Raw genomic sequence first — 21,590 nt, forward strand, 5'->3', positions numbered from 1 at the left:
GGTTTGCGGCTTAACATTTGAGGGAAATGGCTGTTTCTGCTTTTTATGAAAATACCACAGGTGCTAATACTTGTCTCATTCATTTAGTGTTTGATATATCATTGCCAAACTTTCAGTATGTGTTGCATATAGCCTGAAGCTGAACTATAGGAGTTTTGAAGTCTGTTTCTGAAAAAATGTTGCTTAAATATAGAGGAAGCTTTTGGAGGGGTGGCCTATTTTAAATTGTTATAAATTCTTAATTTATACAGCTATCTGGTTGAAATTTGGCCAGTTGACAGTGCTTAGCCATAGAATATTGGTGTTTGAGTATGAAATGTGAAAATCTTATTGTAATAGGGTAGTTTTTCTTATGACCACGACTATATTAACGGTCTAACTCAGCAGTTAGGGTTCAGTGTAGTTGATTAACACGTCGGAAGTCTTTAGGGGCTTTTATTACATGTATTATAAATCCACAGCTCTGAAAGTATATAAACATCAACTTAAGCATATCACACAAGAGTTAACAATTAATTCAGTATATTTTCTATAATACTTTGAGAAGCAATATTCCTCATAATTAATACTATTTTCTAGCGGCCATACTATTACATAATATAATCATATTAAAACAATACATACATCATATACAAAACAGGTACAAACATATTTCACATCACATTACATATAATCTAACTCACCAGCTGTAGGCCAAACTGCCTTTATATTCTCCCTGACACATACATTCAACTGGTGCCGCAATTCTAAAATAAGTGGATTTATTAATATTACTTATAATATTAACATGCAAGATTGAATCACTATCTTGACCTTTTAGAAATATTATAACTATCATATTTCCAACTTACTAAATACTTAGATACAACTGCTCAAATGTAATTAAAACAATTACACTTCTTAATAAACAATATTCTAGAAATACTAGGTTCTAGAAGTATAACTAATAGACTAACCTTCAATATCTTTTCCCGCCAATTCCAACAATTACAGACAAAGTAAAATATGATGTGTTCGCCTTGAAAACAAAGAACCGAATGATCCAGTGTTCCCACCAAAAATGTCAATTTAGGGATTATAGTCACAGATGACCACACAGCAATTATATTTTAAAATTACTAAGAAAGACAACTCTGTACATAACATCAAAGCTGATTTGCTTGTTTTCTCCCTTGCATTACATCAAACTCAAAAATAAAATATAATAATTATGAAACTTGAACTTTGTTACATTATGTTACATAATATAAATTAATAATATATAATTTTCTTATATATTTTTGACATTTTAAAAAAAAACTACTTTCACTTTCAATTTAATGTTTGGAAATAGTTCCAAATGATGGTAACTAATGAATGAAAGCCTCACTTTCAATTCCAAAGTATAAATGGAGGGATTTTTTTAACATAGGAAGCAGACCCAGGAGGAACTGTCTGTTGAAGACCCCCCCCCCCCACCAAGCTGCCCACCAGAGGCCAAGCTGTACTTGGTGTTTGCCAACATGCTGTAATTTGTAAGTACTTCAAGATAATATATTAGAAAATGGTATCCAAACTGAAGTACAAAGTGAGACAGTTTGGTCATAAAAGCCCATTGAGACTGTTTGTTCCATTCCTAAATGAATTTCTTTCATGTTGTCAATCATTTCTGATGTGGCTTTGATAATAATATTATTTTCTAATGAAACTGCTGACTTGTATCAGTCTTTTGTCTGTATTGTGCATCTATTCACACATTTTGTTTGCTCTTTTAAGCAAACATTACAATAATTGCAAATTCTATAAGCAATTAAACAAAACTTACTGCACATAGGATGCAGAATGATGTTTTATTTAGTGTGCATATGATTTTCAGCTTATGGACAAGAAAACATATACTTTAACAATCACAGCAACACAATGAGATCCCAATTTTAAAGAAATAATGCCACCTTTCATTAATTCATTAATTCATTCTATCAATCATTCATATATATATTCATTAATTCATTCATTTATTCAATTTATTCATTGAAAAACTTGACATTTCTCAAGGCAAAATAAATAAAAAGTGAGCAGCTTTCATAAAGAATAGAGCCCTTTCCCTTAATGCATTAAAAAACACAACCTTAATACAGTATAAATGTTTTAAAAACCCTAATTTATTGCTTATTTTAATAGCCAGCCTGGTTGCTGTAGCCACAGAGGAATTTTCAAGGACAAGAACCAGTGCTGGTAAAACTGTGGTCTCTGTGGTTTTCCATACCGGCTCTCGGCAAGGATTTTCAAGAAAGGAATACCATCTCCAAGTAAGAAGAAATTCTAAGCATGTCTGGTTTGAATGCTTGCAAAATGCATCTGGGTACTCAATAAGATGAGGTTTACCTTTGAGTTGTTAAAAACTGATTGCAAAATGTCCAAAAGACTATATATTCTATTAAATTTGTCCTGAAAATCTTTGAATTCATGAACTTTTCTGCATATTTATCACATTTATGACTATATTAAAGGTTGTGTATGCCTCAAATGAGTGTTTACAGGCCTTTTTCAAACTTTAACAGTAGTGGCAGATAGTTTTATTTGTGTAAAACATTGCTTTTGTGTCTTGCTTGCAGATCATGATGTGCCAATAAGCTCCAGTTAGCTGCGGCCTTTTCCCCAGGCGGTAGTCCTGCAATCTGAATCCAGGAGATGCAGCTCTGAATCCAATATTTCAGAAGAATGAAGATGTTAGTCAACTCTGTAGTGCTTGTTTGTGTGTAAATGATTCCAATGAGTGAGATTTATAGCAAATCAGGTGTAAATAAGCATCTTATAGACAATAGTGAAGTGCTGTACTCTGAATTTAATGCCAAATCTAGCCTTCAAAACAGATTCTTAAAGTAAAATTTTTTTAAAAATGGGCATAATAATGCTATCTCTGCATTTTCTACATCATGTAGCCACCTCATACATGAAAACACTAGCAGTTGTCATGAATCTTTAAGTTTTGGTGTGTTTTTTGCCATTTCCTTTGTTGCGCCATTTGTCCCGGAAGCCAACAATTTGGCATATAGTGTTGTTTAGACTGTCTATTAACACATTATCACTAAATTTCTTGTGTTAAACTGAACAGTTCTGTTACCTTTGTATATAAGTGGACCAGAAAAGCAAAATTTTGACAAGTTGAGGCATTTCAGTTGGGCTCTATGTCATTTTTTATATAAAACACTAAGCCGATGAAGTGGAAAAACTTTATTTTGCTTAGAAAAAATCTTAAAAGAGTAGGCAGGCCAGTTTTGTGGTGCTGTTCTATAGACACCATTAAAAGCTACAAGGAAAACTTTACTTGCTCAAATTATTCCAATGCATAAGGAAATAATGGCTCTTCAAAGGTTTGCGGCTTAACATTTGAGGGAAATGGCTGTTTCTGCTTTTTATGAAAATACCACAGGTGCTAATACTTGTCTCATTCATTTAGTGTTTGATATATCATTGCCAAACTTTCAGTATGTGTTGCATATAGCCTGAAGCTGAACTATAGGAGTTTTGAAGTCTGTTTCTGAAAAAATGTTGCTTAAATAGGCTCAAGACCACAGTTATCTGCCCCCCGTTGACCAAGATCCGGATGTGAATACAGAAACAAAGAGTGCTTGTGTTCAAGTATCAATATTTTATTAAAATTGAATGAAAAAGAAGCAAAAAATGTTCTTTTTGCAGAGAACTTGACTGAATTTGACACTCTATTGCAGAAATTGATAGTTTTCAATGTAAATATTGGAAAAATCATAGCTTGTGGAAGTCTGAAAATTAGTTGTTTGTAGCCGATTGACTCCCTGGCGGAAGGGTTATGTATTTGAACTCAATTTTGACAGTCGGGTCAATGGTCAACATGGTGTTTTCTTGTGATTATATTTTGTGTCTTGAATTGTTCTAGAGATGCCATGTCCTTGTTTTTCAATTGGGGTGTGTATAAAGTCAATAGCCAGGTTAGTGTCTATATGAAACATATAGTAAAAATAACTGTGGTCTCACGCCTGATATAGAGGAAGCTTTTGGAGGGGTGGCCTATTTTAAATTGTTATAAATTCTTAATTTATACAGCTATCTGGTTGAAATTTGGCCAGTTGACAGTGCTTAGCCATAGAATATTGGTGTTTGAGTATGAAATGTGAAAATCTTATTGTAATAGGGTAGTTTTTCTTATGACCACGACTATATTAACGGTCTAACTCAGCAGTTAGGGTTCAGTGTAGTTGATTAACACGTCGGAAGTCTTTAGGGGCTTTTATTACATGTATTATAAATCCACAGCTCTGAAAGTATATAAACATCAACTTAAGCATATCACACAAGAGTTAACAATTAATTCAGTATATTTTCTATAATACTTTGAGAAGCAATATTCCTCATAATTAATACTATTTTCTAGCGGCCATACTATTACATAATATAATCATATTAAAACAATACATACATCATATACAAAACAGGTACAAACATATTTCACATCACATTACATATAATCTAACTCACCAGCTGTAGGCCAAACTGCCTTTATATTCTCCCTGACACATACATTCAACTGGTGCCGCAATTCTAAAATAAGTGGATTTATTAATATTACTTATAATATTAACATGCAAGATTGAATCACTATCTTGACCTTTTAGAAATATTATAACTATCATATTTCCAACTTACTAAATACTTAGATACAACTGCTCAAATGTAATTAAAACAATTACACTTCTTAATAAACAATATTCTAGAAATACTAGGTTCTAGAAGTATAACTAATAGACTAACCTTCAATATCTTTTCCCGCCAATTCCAACAATTACAGACAAAGTAAAATATGATGTGTTCGCCTTGAAAACAAAGAACCGAATGATCCAGTGTTCCCACCAAAAATGTCAATTTAGGGATTATAGTCACAGATGACCACACAGCAATTATATTTTAAAATTACTAAGAAAGACAACTCTGTACATAACATCAAAGCTGATTTGCTTGTTTTCTCCCTTGCATTACATCAAACTCAAAAATAAAATATAATAATTATGAAACTTGAACTTTGTTACATTATGTTACATAATATAAATTAATAATATATAATTTTCTTATATATTTTTGACATTTTAAAAAAAAACTACTTTCACTTTCAATTTAATGTTTGGAAATAGTTCCAAATGATGGTAACTAATGAATGAAAGCCTCACTTTCAATTCCAAAGTATAAATGGAGGGATTTTTTTAACATAGGAAGCAGACCCAGGAGGAACTGTCTGTTGAAGACCCCCCCCCCCACCAAGCTGCCCACCAGAGGCCAAGCTGTACTTGGTGTTTGCCAACATGCTGTAATTTGTAAGTACTTCAAGATAATATATTAGAAAATGGTATCCAAACTGAAGTACAAAGTGAGACAGTTTGGTCATAAAAGCCCATTGAGACTGTTTGTTCCATTCCTAAATGAATTTCTTTCATGTTGTCAATCATTTCTGATGTGGCTTTGATAATAATATTATTTTCTAATGAAACTGCTGACTTGTATCAGTCTTTTGTCTGTATTGTGCATCTATTCACACATTTTGTTTGCTCTTTTAAGCAAACATTACAATAATTGCAAATTCTATAAGCAATTAAACAAAACTTACTGCACATAGGATGCAGAATGATGTTTTATTTAGTGTGCATATGATTTTCAGCTTATGGACAAGAAAACATATACTTTAACAATCACAGCAACACAATGAGATCCCAATTTTAAAGAAATAATGCCACCTTTCATTAATTCATTAATTCATTCTATCAATCATTCATATATATATTCATTAATTCATTCATTTATTCAATTTATTCATTGAAAAACTTGACATTTCTCAAGGCAAAATAAATAAAAAGTGAGCAGCTTTCATAAAGAATAGAGCCCTTTCCCTTAATGCATTAAAAAACACAACCTTAATACAGTATAAATGTTTTAAAAACCCTAATTTATTGCTTATTTTAATAGCCAGCCTGGTTGCTGTAGCCACAGAGGAATTTTCAAGGACAAGAACCAGTGCTGGTAAAACTGTGGTCTCTGTGGTTTTCCATACCGGCTCTCGGCAAGGATTTTCAAGAAAGGAATACCATCTCCAAGTAAGAAGAAATTCTAAGCATGTCTGGTTTGAATGCTTGCAAAATGCATCTGGGTACTCAATAAGATGAGGTTTACCTTTGAGTTGTTAAAAACTGATTGCAAAATGTCCAAAAGACTATATATTCTATTAAATTTGTCCTGAAAATCTTTGAATTCATGAACTTTTCTGCATATTTATCACATTTATGACTATATTAAAGGTTGTGTATGCCTCAAATGAGTGTTTACAGGCCTTTTTCAAACTTTAACAGTAGTGGCAGATAGTTTTATTTGTGTAAAACATTGCTTTTGTGTCTTGCTTGCAGATCATGATGTGCCAATAAGCTCCAGTTAGCTGCGGCCTTTTCCCCAGGCGGTAGTCCTGCAATCTGAATCCAGGAGATGCAGCTCTGAATCCAATATTTCAGAAGAATGAAGATGTTAGTCAACTCTGTAGTGCTTGTTTGTGTGTAAATGATTCCAATGAGTGAGATTTATAGCAAATCAGGTGTAAATAAGCATCTTATAGACAATAGTGAAGTGCTGTACTCTGAATTTAATGCCAAATCTAGCCTTCAAAACAGATTCTTAAAGTAAAATTTTTTTAAAAATGGGCATAATAATGCTATCTCTGCATTTTCTACATCATGTAGCCACCTCATACATGAAAACACTAGCAGTTGTCATGAATCTTTAAGTTTTGGTGTGTTTTTTGCCATTTCCTTTGTTGCGCCATTTGTCCCGGAAGCCAACAATTTGGCATATAGTGTTGTTTAGACTGTCTATTAACACATTATCACTAAATTTCTTGTGTTAAACTGAACAGTTCTGTTACCTTTGTATATAAGTGGACCAGAAAAGCAAAATTTTGACAAGTTGAGGCATTTCAGTTGGGCTCTATGTCATTTTTTATATAAAACACTAAGCCGATGAAGTGGAAAAACTTTATTTTGCTTAGAAAAAATCTTAAAAGAGTAGGCAGGCCAGTTTTGTGGTGCTGTTCTATAGACACCATTAAAAGCTACAAGGAAAACTTTACTTGCTCAAATTATTCCAATGCATAAGGAAATAATGGCTCTTCAAAGGTTTGCGGCTTAACATTTGAGGGAAATGGCTGTTTCTGCTTTTTATGAAAATACCACAGGTGCTAATACTTGTCTCATTCATTTAGTGTTTGATATATCATTGCCAAACTTTCAGTATGTGTTGCATATAGCCTGAAGCTGAACTATAGGAGTTTTGAAGTCTGTTTCTGAAAAAATGTTGCTTAAATATAGAGGAAGCTTTTGGAGGGGTGGCCTATTTTAAATTGTTATAAATTCTTAATTTATACAGCTATCTGGTTGAAATTTGGCCAGTTGACAGTGCTTAGCCATAGAATATTGGTGTTTGAGTATGAAATGTGAAAATCTTATTGTAATAGGGTAGTTTTTCTTATGACCACGACTATATTAACGGTCTAACTCAGCAGTTAGGGTTCAGTGTAGTTGATTAACACGTCGGAAGTCTTTAGGGGCTTTTATTACATGTATTATAAATCCACAGCTCTGAAAGTATATAAACATCAACTTAAGCATATCACACAAGAGTTAACAATTAATTCAGTATATTTTCTATAATACTTTGAGAAGCAATATTCCTCATAATTAATACTATTTTCTAGCGGCCATACTATTACATAATATAATCATATTAAAACAATACATACATCATATACAAAACAGGTACAAACATATTTCACATCACATTACATATAATCTAACTCACCAGCTGTAGGCCAAACTGCCTTTATATTCTCCCTGACACATACATTCAACTGGTGCCGCAATTCTAAAATAAGTGGATTTATTAATATTACTTATAATATTAACATGCAAGATTGAATCACTATCTTGACCTTTTAGAAATATTATAACTATCATATTTCCAACTTACTAAATACTTAGATACAACTGCTCAAATGTAATTAAAACAATTACACTTCTTAATAAACAATATTCTAGAAATACTAGGTTCTAGAAGTATAACTAATAGACTAACCTTCAATATCTTTTCCCGCCAATTCCAACAATTACAGACAAAGTAAAATATGATGTGTTCGCCTTGAAAACAAAGAACCGAATGATCCAGTGTTCCCACCAAAAATGTCAATTTAGGGATTATAGTCACAGATGACCACACAGCAATTATATTTTAAAATTACTAAGAAAGACAACTCTGTACATAACATCAAAGCTGATTTGCTTGTTTTCTCCCTTGCATTACATCAAACTCAAAAATAAAATATAATAATTATGAAACTTGAACTTTGTTACATTATGTTACATAATATAAATTAATAATATATAATTTTCTTATATATTTTTGACATTTTAAAAAAAAAACTACTTTCACTTTCAATTTAATGTTTGGAAATAGTTCCAAATGATGGTAACTAATGAATGAAAGCCTCACTTTCAATTCCAAAGTATAAATGGAGGGATTTTTTAACATAGGAAGCAGACCCAGGAGGAACTGTCTGTTGAAGACCCCCCCCCCCCCACCAAGCTGCCCACCAGAGGCCAAGCTGTACTTGGTGTTTGCCAACATGCTGTAATTTGTAAGTACTTCAAGATAATATATTAGAAAATGGTATCCAAACTGAAGTACAAAGTGAGACAGTTTGGTCATAAAAGCCCATTGAGACTGTTTGTTCCATTCCTAAATGAATTTCTTTCATGTTGTCAATCATTTCTGATGTGGCTTTGATAATAATATTATTTTCTAATGAAACTGCTGACTTGTATCAGTCTTTTGTCTGTATTGTGCATCTATTCACACATTTTGTTTGCTCTTTTAAGCAAACATTACAATAATTGCAAATTCTATAAGCAATTAAACAAAACTTACTGCACATAGGATGCAGAATGATGTTTTATTTAGTGTGCATATGATTTTCAGCTTATGGACAAGAAAACATATACTTTAACAATCACAGCAACACAATGAGATCCCAATTTTAAAGAAATAATGCCACCTTTCATTAATTCATTAATTCATTCTATCAATCATTCATATATATATTCATTAATTCATTCATTTATTCAATTTATTCATTGAAAAACTTGACATTTCTCAAGGCAAAATAAATAAAAAGTGAGCAGCTTTCATAAAGAATAGAGCCCTTTCCCTTAATGCATTAAAAAACACAACCTTAATACAGTATAAATGTTTTAAAAACCCTAATTTATTGCTTATTTTAATAGCCAGCCTGGTTGCTGTAGCCACAGAGGAATTTTCAAGGACAAGAACCAGTGCTGGTAAAACTGTGGTCTCTGTGGTTTTCCATACCGGCTCTCGGCAAGGATTTTCAAGAAAGGAATACCATCTCCAAGTAAGAAGAAATTCTAAGCATGTCTGGTTTGAATGCTTGCAAAATGCATCTGGGTACTCAATAAGATGAGGTTTACCTTTGAGTTGTTAAAAACTGATTGCAAAATGTCCAAAAGACTATATATTCTATTAAATTTGTCCTGAAAATCTTTGAATTCATGAACTTTTCTGCATATTTATCACATTTATGACTATATTAAAGGTTGTGTATGCCTCAAATGAGTGTTTACAGGCCTTTTTCAAACTTTAACAGTAGTGGCAGATAGTTTTATTTGTGTAAAACATTGCTTTTGTGTCTTGCTTGCAGATCATGATGTGCCAATAAGCTCCAGTTAGCTGCGGCCTTTTCCCCAGGCGGTAGTCCTGCAATCTGAATCCAGGAGATGCAGCTCTGAATCCAATATTTCAGAAGAATGAAGATGTTAGTCAACTCTGTAGTGCTTGTTTGTGTGTAAATGATTCCAATGAGTGAGATTTATAGCAAATCAGGTGTAAATAAGCATCTTATAGACAATAGTGAAGTGCTGTACTCTGAATTTAATGCCAAATCTAGCCTTCAAAACAGATTCTTAAAGTAAATTTTTTTTAAAAATGGGCATAATAATGCTATCTCTGCATTTTCTACATCATGTAGCCACCTCATACATGAAAACACTAGCAGTTGTCATGAATCTTTAAGTTTTGGTGTGTTTTTTGCCATTTCCTTTGTTGCGCCATTTGTCCCGGAAGCCAACAATTTGGCATATAGTGTTGTTTAGACTGTCTATTAACACATTATCACTAAATTTCTTGTGTTAAACTGAACAGTTCTGTTACCTTTGTATATAAGTGGACCAGAAAAGCAAAATTTTGACAAGTTGAGGCATTTCAGTTGGGCTCTATGTCATTTTTTATATAAAACACTAAGCCGATGAAGTGGAAAAACTTTATTTTGCTTAGAAAAAATCTTAAAAGAGTAGGCAGGCCAGTTTTGTGGTGCTGTTCTATAGACACCATTAAAAGCTACAAGGAAAACTTTACTTGCTCAAATTATTCCAATGCATAAGGAAATAATGGCTCTTCAAAGGTTTGCGGCTTAACATTTGAGGGAAATGGCTGTTTCTGCTTTTTATGAAAATACCACAGGTGCTAATACTTGTCTCATTCATTTAGTGTTTGATATATCATTGCCAAACTTTCAGTATGTGTTGCATATAGCCTGAAGCTGAACTATAGGAGTTTTGAAGTCTGTTTCTGAAAAAATGTTGCTTAAATATAGAGGAAGCTTTTGGAGGGGTGGCCTATTTTAAATTGTTATAAATTCTTAATTTATACAGCTATCTGGTTGAAATTTGGCCAGTTGACAGTGCTTAGCCATAGAATATTGGTGTTTGAGTATGAAATGTGAAAATCTTATTGTAATAGGGTAGTTTTTCTTATGACCACGACTATATTAACGGTCTAACTCAGCAGTTAGGGTTCAGTGTAGTTGATTAACACGTCGGAAGTCTTTAGGGGCTTTTATTACATGTATTATAAATCCACAGCTCTGAAAGTATATAAACATCAACTTAAGCATATCACACAAGAGTTAACAATTAATTCAGTATATTTTCTATAATACTTTGAGAAGCAATATTCCTCATAATTAATACTATTTTCTAGCGGCCATACTATTACATAATATAATCATATTAAAACAATACATACATCATATACAAAACAGGTACAAACATATTTCACATCACATTACATATAATCTAACTCACCAGCTGTAGGCCAAACTGCCTTTATATTCTCCCTGACACATACATTCAACTGGTGCCGCAATTCTAAAATAAGTGGATTTATTAATATTACTTATAATATTAACATGCAAGATTGAATCACTATCTTGACCTTTTAGAAATATTATAACTATCATATTTCCAACTTACTAAATACTTAGATACAACTGCTCAAATGTAATTAAAACAATTACACTTCTTAATAAACAATATTCTAGAAATACTAGGTTCTAGAAGTATAACTAATAGACTAACCTTCAATATCTTTTCCCGCCAATTCCAACAATTACAGACAAAGTAAAATATGATGTGTTCGCCTTGAAAACAAAGAACCGAATGATCCAGTGTTCCCACCAAAAATGTCAATTTAGGGATTATAGTCACAGATGACCACACAGCAATTATATTTTAAAATTACTAAGAAAGACAACTCTGTACATAACATCAAAGCTGATTTGCTTGTTTTCTCCCTTGCATTACATCAAACTCAAAAATAAAATATAATAATTATGAAACTTGAACTTTGTTACATTATGTTACATAATATAAATTAATAATATATAATTTTCTTATATATTTTTGACATTTTAAAAAAAAACTACTTTCACTTTCAATTTAATGTTTGGAAATAGTTCCAAATGATGGTAACTAATGAATGAAAGCCTCACTTTCAATTCCAAAGTATAAATGGAGGGATTTTTTTAACATAGGAAGCAGACCCAGGAGGAACTGTCTGTTGAAGACCCCCCCCCCCCCACCAAGCTGCCCACCAGAGGCCAAGCTGTACTTGGTGTTTGCCAACATGCTGTAATTTGTAAGTACTTCAAGATAATATATTAGAAAATGGTATCCAAACTGAAGTACAAAGTGAGACAGTTTGGTCATAAAAGCCCATTGAGACTGTTTGTTCCATTCCTAAATGAATTTCTTTCATGTTGTCAATCATTTCTGATGTGGCTTTGATAATAATATTATTTTCTAATGAAACTGCTGACTTGTATCAGTCTTTTGTCTGTATTGTGCATCTATTCACACATTTTGTTTGCTCTTTTAAGCAAACATTACAATAATTGCAAATTCTATAAGCAATTAAACAAAACTTACTGCACATAGGATGCAGAATGATGTTTTATTTAGTGTGCATATGATTTTCAGCTTATGGACAAGAAAACATATACTTTAACAATCACAGCAACACAATGAGATCCCAATTTTAAAGAAATAATGCCACCTTTCATTAATTCATTAATTCATTCTATCAATCATTCATATATATATTCATTAATTCATTCATTTATTCAATTTATTCATTGAAAAACTTGACATTTCTCAAGGCAAAATAAATAAAAAGTGAGCAGCTTTCATAAAGAATAGAGCCCTTTCCCTTAATGCATTAAAAAACACAACCTTAATACAGTATAAATGTTTTAAAAACCCTAATTTATTGCTTATTTTAATAGCCAGCCTGGTTGCTGTAGCCACAGAGGAATTTTCAAGGACAAGAACCAGTGCTGGTAAAACTGTGGTCTCTGTGGTTTTCCATACCGGCTCTCGGCAAGGATTTTCAAGAAAGGAATACCATCTCCAAGTAAGAAGAAATTCTAAGCATGTCTGGTTTGAATGCTTGCAAAATGCATCTGGGTACTCAATAAGATGAGGTTTACCTTTGAGTTGTTAAAAACTGATTGCAAAATGTCCAAAAGACTATATATTCTATTAAATTTGTCCTGAAAATCTTTGAATTCATGAACTTTTCTGCATATTTATCACATTTATGACTATATTAAAGGTTGTGTATGCCTCAAATGAGTGTTTACAGGCCTTTTTCAAACTTTAACAGTAGTGGCAGATAGTTTTATTTGTGTAAAACATTGCTTTTGTGTCTTGCTTGCAGATCATGATGTGCCAATAAGCTCCAGTTAGCTGCGGCCTTTTCCCCAGGCGGTAGTCCTGCAATCTGAATCCAGGAGATGCAGCTCTGAATCCAATATTTCAGAAGAATGAAGATGTTAGTCAACTCTGTAGTGCTTGTTTGTGTGTAAATGATTCCAATGAGTGAGATTTATAGCAAATCAGGTGTAAATAAGCATCTTATAGACAATAGTGAAGTGCTGTACTCTGAATTTAATGCCAAATCTAGCCTTCAAAACAGATTCTTAAAGTAAAATTTTTTTAAAAATGGGCATAATAATGCTATCTCTGCATTTTCTACATCATGTAGCCACCTCATACATGAAAACACTAGCAGTTGTCATGAATCTTTAAGTTTTGGTGTGTTTTTTGCCATTTCCTTTGTTGCGCCATTTGTCCCGGAAGCCAACAATTTGGCATATAGTGTTGTTTAGACTGTCTATTAACACATTATCACTAAATTTCTTGTGTTAAACTGAACAGTTCTGTTACCTTTGTATATAAGTGGACCAGAAAAGCAAAATTTTGACAAGTTGAGGCATTTCAGTTGGGCTCTATGTCATTTTTTATATAAAACACTAAGCCGATGAAGTGGAAAAACTTTATTTTGCTTAGAAAAAATCTTAAAAGAGTAGGCAGGCCAGTTTTGTGGTGCTGTTCTATAGACACCATTAAAAGCTACAAGGAAAACTTTACTTGCTCAAATTATTCCAATGCATAAGGAAATAATGGCTCTTCAAAGGTTTGCGGCTTAACATTTGAGGGAAATGGCTGTTTCTGCTTTTTATGAAAATACCACAGGTGCTAATACTTGTCTCATTCATTTAGTGTTTGATATATCATTGCCAAACTTTCAGTATGTGTTGCATATAGCCTGAAGCTGAACTATAGGAGTTTTGAAGTCTGTTTCTGAAAAAATGTTGCTTAAATATAGAGGAAGCTTTTGGAGGGGTGGCCTATTTTAAATTGTTATAAATTCTTAATTTATACAGCTATCTGGTTGAAATTTGGCCAGTTGACAGTGCTTAGCCATAGAATATTGGTGTTTGAGTATGAAATGTGAAAATCTTATTGTAATAGGGTAGTTTTTCTTATGACCACGACTATATTAACGGTCTAACTCAGCAGTTAGGGTTCAGTGTAGTTGATTAACACGTCGGAAGTCTTTAGGGGCTTTTATTACATGTATTATAAATCCACAGCTCTGAAAGTATATAAACATCAACTTAAGCATATCACACAAGAGTTAACAATTAATTCAGTATATTTTCTATAATACTTTGAGAAGCAATATTCCTCATAATTAATACTATTTTCTAGCGGCCATACTATTACATAATATAATCATATTAAAACAATACATACATCATATACAAAACAGGTACAAACATATTTCACATCACATTACATATAATCTAACTCACCAGCTGTAGGCCAAACTGCCTTTATATTCTCCCTGACACATACATTCAACTGGTGCCGCAATTCTAAAATAAGTGGATTTATTAATATTACTTATAATATTAACATGCAAGATTGAATCACTATCTTGACCTTTTAGAAATATTATAACTATCATATTTCCAACTTACTAAATACTTAGATACAACTGCTCAAATGTAATTAAAACAATTACACTTCTTAATAAACAATATTCTAGAAATACTAGGTTCTAGAAGTATAACTAATAGACTAACCTTCAATATCTTTTCCCGCCAATTCCAACAATTACAGACAAAGTAAAATATGATGTGTTCGCCTTGAAAACAAAGAACCGAATGATCCAGTGTTCCCACCAAAAATGTCAATTTAGGGATTATAGTCACAGATGACCACACAGCAATTATATTTTAAAATTACTAAGAAAGACAACTCTGTACATAACATCAAAGCTGATTTGCTTGTTTTCTCCCTTGCATTACATCAAACTCAAAAATAAAATATAATAATTATGAAACTTGAACTTTGTTACATTATGTTACATAATATAAATTAATAATATATAATTTTCTTATATATTTTTGACATTTTAAAAAAAAACTACTTTCACTTTCAATTTAATGTTTGGAAATAGTTCCAAATGATGGTAACTAATGAATGAAAGCCTCACTTTCAATTCCAAAGTATAAATGGAGGGATTTTTTTAACATAGGAAGCAGACCCAGGAGGAACTGTCTGTTGAAGACCCCCCCCCCCCCCCCCCCCCACCAAGCTGCCCACCAGAGGCCAAGCTGTACTTGGTGTTTGCCAACATGCTGTAATTTGTAAGTACTTCAAGATAATATATTAGAAAATGGTATCCAAACTGAAGTACAAAGTGAGACAGTTTGGTCATAAAAGCCCATTGAGACTGTTTGTTCCATTCCTAAATGAATTTCTTTCATGTTGTCAATCATTTCTGATGTGGCTTTGATAATAATATTATTTTCTAATGAAACTGCTGACTTGTATCAGTCTTTTGTCTGTATTGTGCATCTATTCACACATTTTGTTTGCTCTTTTAAGCAAACATTACAATAATTGCAAATTCTATAAGCAATTAAACAAAACTTACTGCACATAGGATGCAGAATGATGTTTTATTTAGTGTGCATATGATTTTCAGCTTATGGACAAGAAAACATATACTTTAACAATCACAGCAACACAATGAGATCCCAATTTTAAAGAAATAATGCCACCTTTCATTAATTCATTAATTCATTCTATCAATCATTCATATATATATTCATTAATTCATTCATTTATTCAATTTATTCATTGAAAAACTTGACATTTCTCAAGGCAAAATAAATAAAAAGTGAGCAGCTTTCATAAAGAATAGAGCCCTTTCCCTTAATGCATTAAAAAACACAACCTTAATACAGTATAAATGTTTTAAAAACCCTAATTTATTGCTTATTTTAATAGCCAGCCTGGTTGCTGTAGCCACAGAGGAATTTTCAAGGACAAGAACCAGTGCTGGTAAAACTGTGGTCTCTGTGGTTTTCCATACCGGCTCTCGGCAAGGATTTTCAAGAAAGGAATACCATCTCCAAGTAAGAAGAAATTCTAAGCATGTCTGGTTTGAATGCTTGCAAAATGCATCTGGGTACTCAATAAGATGAGGTTTACCTTTGAGTTGTTAAAAACTGATTGCAAAATGTCCAAAAGACTATATATTCTATTAAATTTGTCCTGAAAATCTTTGAATTCATGAACTTTTCTGCATATTTATCACATTTATGACTATATTAAAGGTTGTGTATGCCTCAAATGAGTGTTTACAGGCCTTTTTCAAACTTTAACAGTAGTGGCAGATAGTTTTATTTGTGTAAAACATTGCTTTTGTGTCTTGCTTGCAGATCATGATGTGCCAATAAGCTCCAGTTAGCTGCGGCCTTTTCCCCAGGCGGTAGTCCTGCAATCTGAATCCAGGAGATGCAGCTCTGAATCCAATATTTCAGAAGAATGAAGATGTTAGTCAACTCTGTAGTGCTTGTTTGTGTGTAAATGATTCCAATGAGTGAGATTTATAGCAAATCAGGTGTAAATAAGCATCTTATAGACAATAGTGAAGTGCTGTACTCTGAATTTAATGCCAAATCTAGCCTTCAAAACAGATTCTTAAAGTAAATTTTTTTTAAAAATGGGCATAATAATGCTATCTCTGCATTTTCTACATCATGTAGCCACCTCATACATGAAAACACTAGCAGTTGTCATGAATCTTTAAGTTTTGGTGTGTTTTTTGCCATTTCCTTTGTTGCGCCATTTGTCCCGGAAGCCAACAATTTGGCATATAGTGTTGTTTAGACTGTCTATTAACACATTATCACTAAATTTCTTGTGTTAAACTGAACAGTTCTGTTACCTTTGTATATAAGTGGACCAGAAAAGCAAAATTTTGACAAGTTGAGGCATTTCAGTTGGGCTCTATGTCATTTTTTATATAAAACACTAAGCCGATGAAGTGGAAAAACTTTATTTTGCTTAGAAAAAATCTTAAAAGAGTAGGCAGGCCAGTTTTGTGGTGCTGTTCTATAGACACCATTAAAAGCTACAAGGAAAACTTTACTTGCTCAAATTATTCCAATGCATAAGGAAATAATGGCTCTTCAAAGGTTTGCGGCTTAACATTTGAGGGAAATGGCTGTTTCTGCTTTTTATGAAAATACCACAGGTGCTAATACTTGTCTCATTCATTTAGTGTTTGATATATCATTGCCAAACTTTCAGTATGTGTTGCATATAGCCTGAAGCTGAACTATAGGAGTTTTGAAGTCTGTTTCTGAAAAAATGTTGCTTAAATATAGAGGAAGCTTTTGGAGGGGTGGCCTATTTTAAATTGTTATAAATTCTTAATTTATACAGCTATCTGGTTGAAATTTGGCCAGTTGACAGTGCTTAGCCATAGAATATTGGTGTTTGAGTATGAAATGTGAAAATCTTATTGTAATAGGGTAGTTTTTCTTATGACCACGACTATATTAACGGTCTAACTCAGCAGTTAGGGTTCAGTGTAGTTGATTAACACGTCGGAAGTCTTTAGGGGCTTTTATTACATGTATTATAAATCCACAGCTCTGAAAGTATATAAACATCAACTTAAGCATATCACACAAGAGTTAACAATTAATTCAGTATATTTTCTATAATACTTTGAGAAGCAATATTCCTCATAATTAATACTATTTTCTAGCGGCCATACTATTACATAATATAATCATATTAAAACAATACATACATCATATACAAAACAGGTACAAACATATTTCACATCACATTACATATAATCTAACTCACCAGCTGTAGGCCAAACTGCCTTTATATTCTCCCTGACACATACATTCAACTGGTGCCGCAATTCTAAAATAAGTGGATTTATTAATATTACTTATAATATTAACATGCAAGATTGAATCACTATCTTGACCTTTTAGAAATATTATAACTATCATATTTCCAACTTACTAAATACTTAGATACAACTGCTCAAATGTAATTAAAACAATTACACTTCTTAATAAACAATATTCTAGAAATACTAGGTTCTAGAAGTATAACTAATAGACTAACCTTCAATATCTTTTCCCGCCAATTCCAACAATTACAGACAAAGTAAAATATGATGTGTTCGCCTTGAAAACAAAGAACCGAATGATCCAGTGTTCCCACCAAAAATGTCAATTTAGGGATTATAGTCACAGATGACCACACAGCAATTATATTTTAAAATTACTAAGAAAGACAACTCTGTACATAACATCAAAGCTGATTTGCTTGTTTTCTCCCTTGCATTACATCAAACTCAAAAATAAAATATAATAATTATGAAACTTGAACTTTGTTACATTATGTTACATAATATAAATTAATAATATATAATTTTCTTATATATTTTTGACATTTTAAAAAAAAACTACTTTCACTTTCAATTTAATGTTTGGAAATAGTTCCAAATGATGGTAACTAATGAATGAAAGCCTCACTTTCAATTCCAAAGTATAAATGGAGGGATTTTTTTAACATAGGAAGCAGACCCAGGAGGAACTGTCTGTTGAAGACCCCCCCCCCCCCCACCAAGCTGCCCACCAGAGGCCAAGCTGTACTTGGTGTTTGCCAACATGCTGTAATTTGTAAGTACTTCAAGATAATATATTAGAAAATGGTATCCAAACTGAAGTACAAAGTGAGACAGTTTGGTCATAAAAGCCCATTGAGACTGTTTGTTCCATTCCTAAATGAATTTCTTTCATGTTGTCAATCATTTCTGATGTGGCTTTGATAATAATATTATTTTCTAATGAAACTGCTGACTTGTATCAGTCTTTTGTCTGTATTGTGCATCTATTCACACATTTTGTTTGCTCTTTTAAGCAAACATTACAATAATTGCAAATTCTATAAGCAATTAAACAAAACTTACTGCACATAGGATGCAGAATGATGTTTTATTTAGTGTGCATATGATTTTCAGCTTATGGACAAGAAAACATATACTTTAACAATCACAGCAACACAATGAGATCCCAATTTTAAAGAAATAATGCCACCTTTCATTAATTCATTAATTCATTCTATCAATCATTCATATATATATTCATTAATTCATTCATTTATTCAATTTATTCATTGAAAAACTTGACATTTCTCAAGGCAAAATAAATAAAAAGTGAGCAGCTTTCATAAAGAATAGAGCCCTTTCCCTTAATGCATTAAAAAACACAACCTTAATACAGTATAAATGTTTTAAAAACCCTAATTTATTGCTTATTTTAATAGCCAGCCTGGTTGCTGTAGCCACAGAGGAATTTTCAAGGACAAGAACCAGTGCTGGTAAAACTGTGGTCTCTGTGGTTTTCCATACCGGCTCTCGGCAAGGATTTTCAAGAAAGGAATACCATCTCCAAGTAAGAAGAAATTCTAAGCATGTCTGGTTTGAATGCTTGCAAAATGCATCTGGGTACTCAATAAGATGAGGTTTACCTTTGAGTTGTTAAAAACTGATTGCAAAATGTCCAAAAGACTATATATTCTATTAAATTTGTCCTGAAAATCTTTGAATTCATGAACTTTTCTGCATATTTATCACATTTATGACTATATTAAAGGTTGTGTATGCCTCAAATGAGTGTTTACAGGCCTTTTTCAAACTTTAACAGTAGTGGCAGATAGTTTTATTTGTGTAAAACATTGCTTTTGTGTCTTGCTTGCAGATCATGATGTGCCAATAAGCTCCAGTTAGCTGCGGCCTTTTCCCCAGGCGGTAGTCCTGCAATCTGAATCCAGGAGATGCAGCTCTGAATCCAATATTTCAGAAGAATGAAGATGTTAGTCAACTCTGTAGTGCTTGTTTGTGTGTAAATGATTCCAATGAGTGAGATTTATAGCAAATCAGGTGTAAATAAGCATCTTATAGACAATAGTGAAGTGCTGTACTCTGAATTTAATGCCAAATCTAGCCTTCAAAACAGATTCTTAAAGTAAAATTTTTTTAAAAATGGGCATAATAATGCTATCTCTGCATTTTCTACATCATGTAGCCACCTCATACATGAAAACACTAGCAGTTGTCATGAATCTTTAAGTTTTGGTGTGTTTTTTGCCATTTCCTTTGTTGCGCCATTTGTCCCGGAAGCCAACAATTTGGCATATAGTGTTGTTTAGACTGTCTATTAACACATTATCACTAAATTTCTTGTGTTAAACTGAACAGTTCTGTTACCTTTGTATATAAGTGGACCAGAAAAGCAAAATTTTGACAAGTTGAGGCATTTCAGTTGGGCTCTATGTCATTTTTTATATAAAACACTAAGCCGATGAAGTGGAAAAACTTTATTTTGCTTAGAAAAAATCTTAAAAGAGTAGGCAGGCCAGTTTTGTGGTGCTGTTCTATAGACACCATTAAAAGCTACAAGGAAAACTTTACTTGCTCAAATTATTCCAATGCATAAGGAAATAATGGCTCTTCAAAGGTTTGCGGCTTAACATTTGAGGGAAATGGCTGTTTCTGCTTTTTATGAAAATACCACAGGTGCTAATACTTGTCTCATTCATTTAGTGTTTGATATATCATTGCCAAACTTTCAGTATGTGTTGCATATAGCCTGAAGCTGAACTATAGGAGTTTTGAAGTCTGTTTCTGAAAAAATGTTGCTTAAATAGGCTCAAGACCACAGTTATCTGCCCCCCGTTGACCAAGATCCGGATGTGAATACAGAAACAAAGAGTGCTTGTGTTCAAGTATCAATATTTTATTAAAATTGAATGAAAAAGAAGCAAAAAATGTTCTTTTTGCAGAGAACTTGACTGAATTTGACACTCTATTGCAGAAATTGATAGTTTTCAATGTAAATATTGGAAAAATCATAGCTTGTGGAAGTCTGAAAATTAGTTGTTTGTAGCCGATTGACTCCCTGGCGGAAGGGTTATGTATTTGAACTCAATTTTGACAGTCGGGTCAATGGTCAACATGGTGTTTTCTTGTGATTATATTTTGTGTCTTGAATTGTTCTAGAGATGCCATGTCCTTGTTTTTCAATTGGGGTGTGTATAAAGTCAATAGCCAGGTTAGTGTCTATATGAAACATATAGTAAAAATAACTGTGGTCTCACGCCAGTACAAATACATATACCAACGCGGTAGACAAACCCAGTAAACTTCGAATTAGAAACAATAAGCGAAACGGCAAAATATACATGTGCGGTAAGTGGTGATACATCAGTAAGTAAGAATCAATGCGTTGTACACAACGATATAAATTTTGTCTTAATTTTTGACAATTTTCTCTCTTTTTGTCTTGCAATTGTATCATTTCTAGCCAAGTCCCTTTGAAGCATTATTTGCAACAGGATACCGATGCACATCATTAGGATAACAATCATAGTGTGTTCCATGTTTCTGACATTAAGTTAAATAAACGCGTAGCAAATAGGCCAGCAATTAATTTGTGTTTCTTTTTCAAAACTGTTTCGAAATGC

At 32.6% G+C, this 21,590-nt stretch overlaps 3 long non-coding RNA genes across 3 annotated transcripts; all 3 read left to right on the forward strand.

Annotated features, from left to right (window-relative positions):
- The first annotated feature begins 1,413 nt into the window (after positions 1-1,413).
- LOC128242366 (uncharacterized) lies at positions 1,414-9,872 on the forward strand. Its single transcript, XR_008262595.1, has 9 exons — positions 1,414-1,514; positions 2,161-2,288; positions 2,595-2,708; positions 5,223-5,324; positions 5,971-6,098; positions 6,405-6,518; positions 8,574-8,677; positions 9,324-9,451; positions 9,758-9,872. It is a non-coding gene; the product is annotated as an uncharacterized LOC128242366 (long non-coding RNA).
- A 2,096-nt stretch (positions 9,873-11,968) lies between these two features.
- LOC128242377 (uncharacterized) lies at positions 11,969-13,808 on the forward strand. The gene is made up of 3 exons (XR_008262598.1): positions 11,969-12,030; positions 12,677-12,804; positions 13,111-13,808. It is a non-coding gene; the product is annotated as an uncharacterized LOC128242377 (long non-coding RNA).
- Positions 13,809-15,295: 1,487 nt separating this feature from the next.
- Positions 15,296-16,586, forward strand: LOC128242384 (uncharacterized). Its single transcript, XR_008262599.1, has 3 exons — positions 15,296-15,391; positions 16,038-16,165; positions 16,472-16,586. It is a non-coding gene; the product is annotated as an uncharacterized LOC128242384 (long non-coding RNA).
- Positions 16,587-21,590: the final 5,004 nt, after the last annotated feature.

This window comes from Mya arenaria, chromosome 2 (assembly GCF_026914265.1).
Source record: "Mya arenaria isolate MELC-2E11 chromosome 2, ASM2691426v1".
Taxonomy (NCBI): domain Eukaryota; kingdom Metazoa; phylum Mollusca; class Bivalvia; order Myida; family Myidae; genus Mya; species Mya arenaria.